Below are 6,228 nucleotides of genomic sequence, written 5' to 3' on the forward strand. Positions count from 1 at the left end.
TTCATGAATTCATCTAAACCCTTCTGGATCTGCTCATTTTTCCAGCTTGAACCCAACAGATTTTCTTTGCTGCCTCCTGCTAAGAGTCAATTTTTTCCCCCTTTTAACTAGTCCAATGATCATGTCTCTGAAAAGAGATTCTAACTTCACAAACTTAACCTATTTGAATAACATTTGCAAATTCTTGCAGATTGATTTCTCTTTTCTGTTTAAATAACTACCACCACTTCCCTGTGAATTCAATAGTCAGAACTAAAAGAATCTGAACTTAAAATGAGGGTAACATTGATTTCTTTGAAAAGAAAATCGTTTCTCTCTCAAGATACTCAAAATGCATTTTTATGAAAAAATAGCACACAATACCTTCTCATCACAAAATTGAATGAGACAATATATTTCACAAGGCATCTAAATCTATGCTACTTCTATAAGCTTAAGGTCAACACATTTTATAAGAGATCCTAAAAAAGCACTAACCAAAAGAAAAATTAATAATTTTTGATTACTTTAAAATTAAGAACTTCTGGGACTTAAGAGGGTGAAAAAGGTACTCATAGAGTAGAAAGGGATTTTGCAATATTTAGCTAATTTGTAGTATTTCTTACATCTAAAATATATAAAGATCTTATTTAATTGAATAAGAAAAAGAAACTAAAAGGAAAAATGGACAAAAATAGGCTCCTCACAAAAGAGGAAATCTAAGTGGATAAAAAAAAAATATGAAAAAGTTCTAGTCATCAAGGAAATGAAAAATAAAACCATGATGAGACAGGGATACCCAACAGATGGCTACATTAAAAGCAAACAATCGCCAGTCCTGGTTTGATGCATGATACAGGGTGCTCGGGGCTGGTGCACTGGGATGACCCAGAGGGATGGGATGGGGAGGGAGGTGGGAGGGGGTTCAGGATGGGGAACACATGTACACTCATGGCGGATTCAAGTCAATGTATGGCAAAACCAATACAGTACTGTAAAGTAAAATAAATAAATAAATTAAAAAATAAAGTTAAAAAAAGCAAACAAACAACAATAACAAAAATACTAAGTGTTGATGAGAATGTGGAACAATGGAAACATACAAACATTGTTGTCAGGAAAGTAAGCTGTTTGGCACCACTAAGGAAAGCTGAAAGTATGTAAAGCCCCAAATCCCATCAATGTCGCTCCTTGGTTGGCTACCCTAGAGACACACACACATAAAAATGTGCACCAGACTCACATAGAAAACAATATGGTTACCAAAGGGGAGAGGAAGGGACAAATTAAGAGTGTGGGATTAACAGATAAAAACAACTATATATAAAATGAATAGCAACAAGGATTTCCTATATAGCATAGGGAAATACATTCAATATCTTATAATAACTTCTGATGGAATATTGTCTGAAAAAATATATAACTGAATCACTCTGCCGCATACCTGAAATTAACACAATATTGTAAATCAACCATTTTCTGTTCCATCACTCAGTTGTGTCTGACTCTTTGCAACTCCATGGACTGTAGCATGCCAGGCTTCCCTATCCTTCACCATCACCCACAGCTTGCTCAAACTCATGTCCATTGAGTTGGTAATGCCATCCAACCATCTCGTCCTCTGTCATCTCCTTCTCCTCCCGCTTTCAATCTTTCCCAGCATCAGGGTCTTCAGTAAAAAAATGTGTACCAGGAGCCATTTATGAGGGCATTTGCAGCAGCATTTGTATACAGCCAAAGGCGGGAGGCAGCACAAATGTGTTGTCTCTGCAGGGCTATGTGTGCTCAGTCATGTCCGACTCTTTGTGATTCCATGGACTGTAGCCCACCAAGCTCCTCTATGCATGGAATTTTCCAGGCAAGAATACTGGAGTGGGATGTCATTTCCTACCCCAGGGGACATTCCCAACCCAGGGATCAAACCCGTGTCTCTGGCATCCCCTGCTTTGGCAGGCAGATTCTTTACCATGCGCCACCAAGGAAACCCATCTCTACAGTGAAGTGAAGTCGCTCAGTTGTGTCCGACTCTTTGCAACCCCATGGACTGTAGCCTATCAGGCTCCTCCGTCCATGGGATTTTCCAGGCAAGAGTGCTGAAGTGGATTGCCATTTCCTTCTCCAGGGGATCTTTCCGACCCAGGAACAGAACCCAGGTCTCCCGTGTTGCAGGCAGACATTTTACCATCTGAGCCACGAGGGAAGCTGAATAAATCAGGGTATAATAAAATAGGTAAATACTGTTATGAAAATGAACAAATTACAGTCACAGGTAACAATGCTAAATCTTAAAAATAAATATCATGTTAAGTAAAACAAGCCAGATATTCTAAAAAATTCATGAGACACACTTGAATGGTGAAATTTAAGAGTATATAAAGGAAGTAATAACCATAACAGCTATTGTCATGGCTGGTGTGCTTCTCCTTTACAGGACCCAACACTACTCAAAGCTGCTGAGAATATTTTCTGGTGATGTCTCTCAGCCAGTCTCTCACCGGGCATTACCCTTTGCCACAGAGAACTGTACTCCCAAGGTCACATGCCCTCCCTGGGGGTTGGCTTGTGTCTAATAACTGGCCCATGTGGACTATGAAAGCCTGGTCCCATTTGCCTCAACTGAGGTCAACTCTGAAGGGCTAACCCAGCTCAGAGACTCCTGTGGGACTGGGCACTGCCTCTGGGGCAACCACATTGTGGACCAACTTCTCGCTCCTCTCATCTTGCCTTCCTGACGTTCCTCCAGGTGTGAATCCCATGAACATCCCCAGTAAACTTCTGCCTATAACTTTCCATCTTAGAGCTTGTTTGCAGGAAACTCTAAGAAAGCCTTTACCCATTATCTTTAAGAAAAAAAATGAGCAAGGGGAGAAGAGAAAAACAAACATCATGCATTAACACATATATGTGGAATTTCTAGAAAACTGGTACAGATGAACCTACTGGCAGAGTAGGAATAGAGATGTAGATGCAGAGAACGAACATGTGGACACAGTGGGGAGGGGGAAGGCAGGATGAACTGGGAGATTAGCATTGACATCGATACACTACTGTGTATGGAACAGCTGGCTAGCGGGAAGCTGCTGCATAGTACAGGGAGCTCAGCTGTGTGCTCTGTGGTGACCTAAGTGTGGAGGGAGGAGGAAGAGGGGTGTGGGAGGGAGACCCCAGAGGGAGAGGATGTACGAATACATATAACTGATTCACGTTGCTGTACAGCAGAAAGGGACTCAACATTGTAAAGCAACTACACTCCAATACAAAAAATAAAATTGAAAAAAAGAGATGTTACTGGTAAGAGGCACCTTGGTCCTTCTGGAATACCAGGCATGTTCTGTTTAGAACTGGGTGGTAGTTGTGTATATGTTCTTTCTAGAATAACTAGATCTTTCAGATCTTTTCTTTAAGTGTTCTGTATCACACAGAAATACGATTAAAAATCATTTTATTCCTCATGGAAGGCAGAAAAAATTTATTTCTGATTTAAAGGAAGTGTAACATTTGGAAACAGTGTATCCTAGGTTCCTTGTGGGTTCCTCCCCATCTTTCCACAACAATTATTTGGCTGTGACACGTGTACCTCAGCCATGTTGTGACGGCCCTGGAGCTTTCTCCACCCTGGAACATCTCCACCAAGTCTCTGGAGCCAGAACTTCGGGCTCACAGTGTCACTGAGAGGAATCAAACATCTAATCTCCTCCCCTTATTTATATACAGAGAAACAAAGGGCTCCTGGAGACGGTATCAGAGTGCCTCCAAGCTGTCCTGTTTCCTTCTAATGGAATGCTTATCTTTCCCCTACCCAATGATGAAACAATTCACTCCAGGACATGCTTTGGTCAAGGGAATGTGAGTGGAAGTGACACACATCTCCTCTGCAAGAGATTTTAAGAGTCATTGCATGATTTGTCATTCTCCCATTTTCGTCCAGACAATGTCCCAGACAGAGACTGCTCCATCCATCCAAGTCCCAGCTCAGAGCACAGCTGGCCCACAATGACCCTCTTACTCAGCTTGGGCTGCTACAACAAATACTAGAGACTGTATGGCTTAACCAACAAACATTCATTCCTCCTAGTTCTGGAGGCTGACAAGTCCACGATCAACGTGCCAGCTTATTTGGTGTCTGGTGAGAGTTCTCGGTTTGTAAATGGTTGTCTTCTGGCTGTAGCCTCACATGAAAGGCAGAGAGAGCGAGAGAGAGAAAGGAGGGGGGAACTTTAGTCTCTTCATCCCCTTATAAGCTCACCAATTCTACCATAGGGGTGGGACCCTCGTGACTTCATCTAAACTTAGTTGCCTCCCAAAGACCCACCTCCGAATACCACCACTTGGAGATTAGGGGCGTCAACATATGGATTTGTGTAGGGCAGACACAAACCTTGGGCTAAATAGCCCAAGGTACCTGATGAAGTATCACTGATAAACAGACACCATATCTAAGTTAAGCTTTTCCGGATAAGAGAAAAAATAAAACCCAAGAGGAGGAAAAACTTATATTAAATGAGAGCTGTGGATTTGATCTTGCTTTAAAAAACAACTCTGCTTTGAAGAGCTCATCAGAGACCCTCTGCAACCAGGCTGAGAAATTCTGATTAAACCACATTCCTTGCTTCCACACCTGAAAACAGTCTATGGCTGCTGTATAAAGCCAGAGCCTGCCTTTTCATTTGGGTCTATCACTTAAAACAGTTCCTTGGCACAGCTGACCCACCTTGAATACCCAGTGTTCACCACCACCACATAAAAAGACTAAGAAAGAGACAGATTTTCATCACTGGTACTCAGAGACAAGCTTAATAGAGACTCAAAGAAAAGGTCTTGGGCTTCATTTTGAACTTGCTTGAACTCCACGGGACAGCTGGCAAAAACTCGATCAAATCAAATCTTCAGAGACCAGTGACTCGGACACATCGGGACAGAATGGACAAGCCTTTGTTTCAGCTGAATCCAGGACTTATCACCTCATTCTGTCACTCATATTTTCTCAGTCCACCCACAAATCCTCCAGGATTTATTGCAGATGTAGCAAGCTTGCTGGAAATAATGGTACAGGCAAAGAAGCTAGTCAGCTATCGACTCCAAGCTCTGGGTAATACCAATGGGAAATTGTTTGCACAAAAGGGACGCTAGGGTAACAAACGGAGAGAGGGCTGTCCTATTGAAGATGCTAGGACTTTGACAAAGCTAGCATCCTAATAGTAAGCCACTAGCTTTATCTGATTCCATTCTGGGGCTAAAGGCTTCCCACATCCCTCTTTCAGCCCTCCCCAACCCCTCACACTTGTGCGTGAAAGACACAGGTTGCTTGCTTTGGTGTGCGATGTACCATGAAATGGTAATCTAGAGAATGACTACATGTATATAAACCACAAAGTGTTTTTTTGCGCAACACACACATACAAATGAATCCAAATTTCAGATCTGCAATAAATTTGTTTTTACATTGTTGACAAATGTAACAGTTAGAAGAAAGTATTAAATTATGACAAAGGGAATTAAGACTGATTTTTCTTTTCCCCAGAGTCATTTTGGGGATCTTCCTATTAAAGACACATTTTTTTTTTTTTCCTGAAGTCTGCTCAGGTTTGATTAGGAAAACATTCAGAACAATAACAATTCTATTCTTCACCCGTATGTTTGCAAAGGCAAATGTGTTTTTGGCTTCCCACTTTCATCTTCAAGCAAGCCCATTTTGGGGTAAGTTCTTGCATTCATTTCTGTTATTTTTACTCAGTGTGCTCTTACTCTGAGCAGGTGGCAACGCTGGATTCTGTGTGATGTAAATGGGCTTAGTGACCCTCATTGGAAAAGCCCTCAGCACTTTAAGTGAGGAAGAATTATCCTCATGGATAGCATTTCTCCCTTTTCCTAATCTCCTCATTTTCATAGAAACAAAGAGAAATTCTTTTTATCTGAGTTGCAATCGACTGTTAATGCTTCCAACTGACTTAATCAAGATGGATTGTTTCTCTCTATTTCCGTTTCACAGTGTTTCTCCTCAAGTTTGGTAAAAAGCATAGTAACATGGACAGACGATGAAATTTGAGGGTCACTAGACGAACTGTACAAAAAAGATCTTCACAACCCAGATAATCACGATGGTGTAATCACTCACCTAGAGCCAGACATCCTGGAATGTGAAGTCAAGTGGACCTTAGAAAGCATCACTATGAACAAAGCTAGTGGAGGTGATGGAATTCCAGTTGAGCTATTTCAAATCCTTAAAAATGATGCTGTGAAAGTGTTGCA

The sequence above is a fragment of the Bos javanicus genome, chromosome 5 (genome assembly GCF_032452875.1).
Source record: "Bos javanicus breed banteng chromosome 5, ARS-OSU_banteng_1.0, whole genome shotgun sequence".
NCBI lineage: Eukaryota > Metazoa > Chordata > Mammalia > Artiodactyla > Bovidae > Bos > Bos javanicus.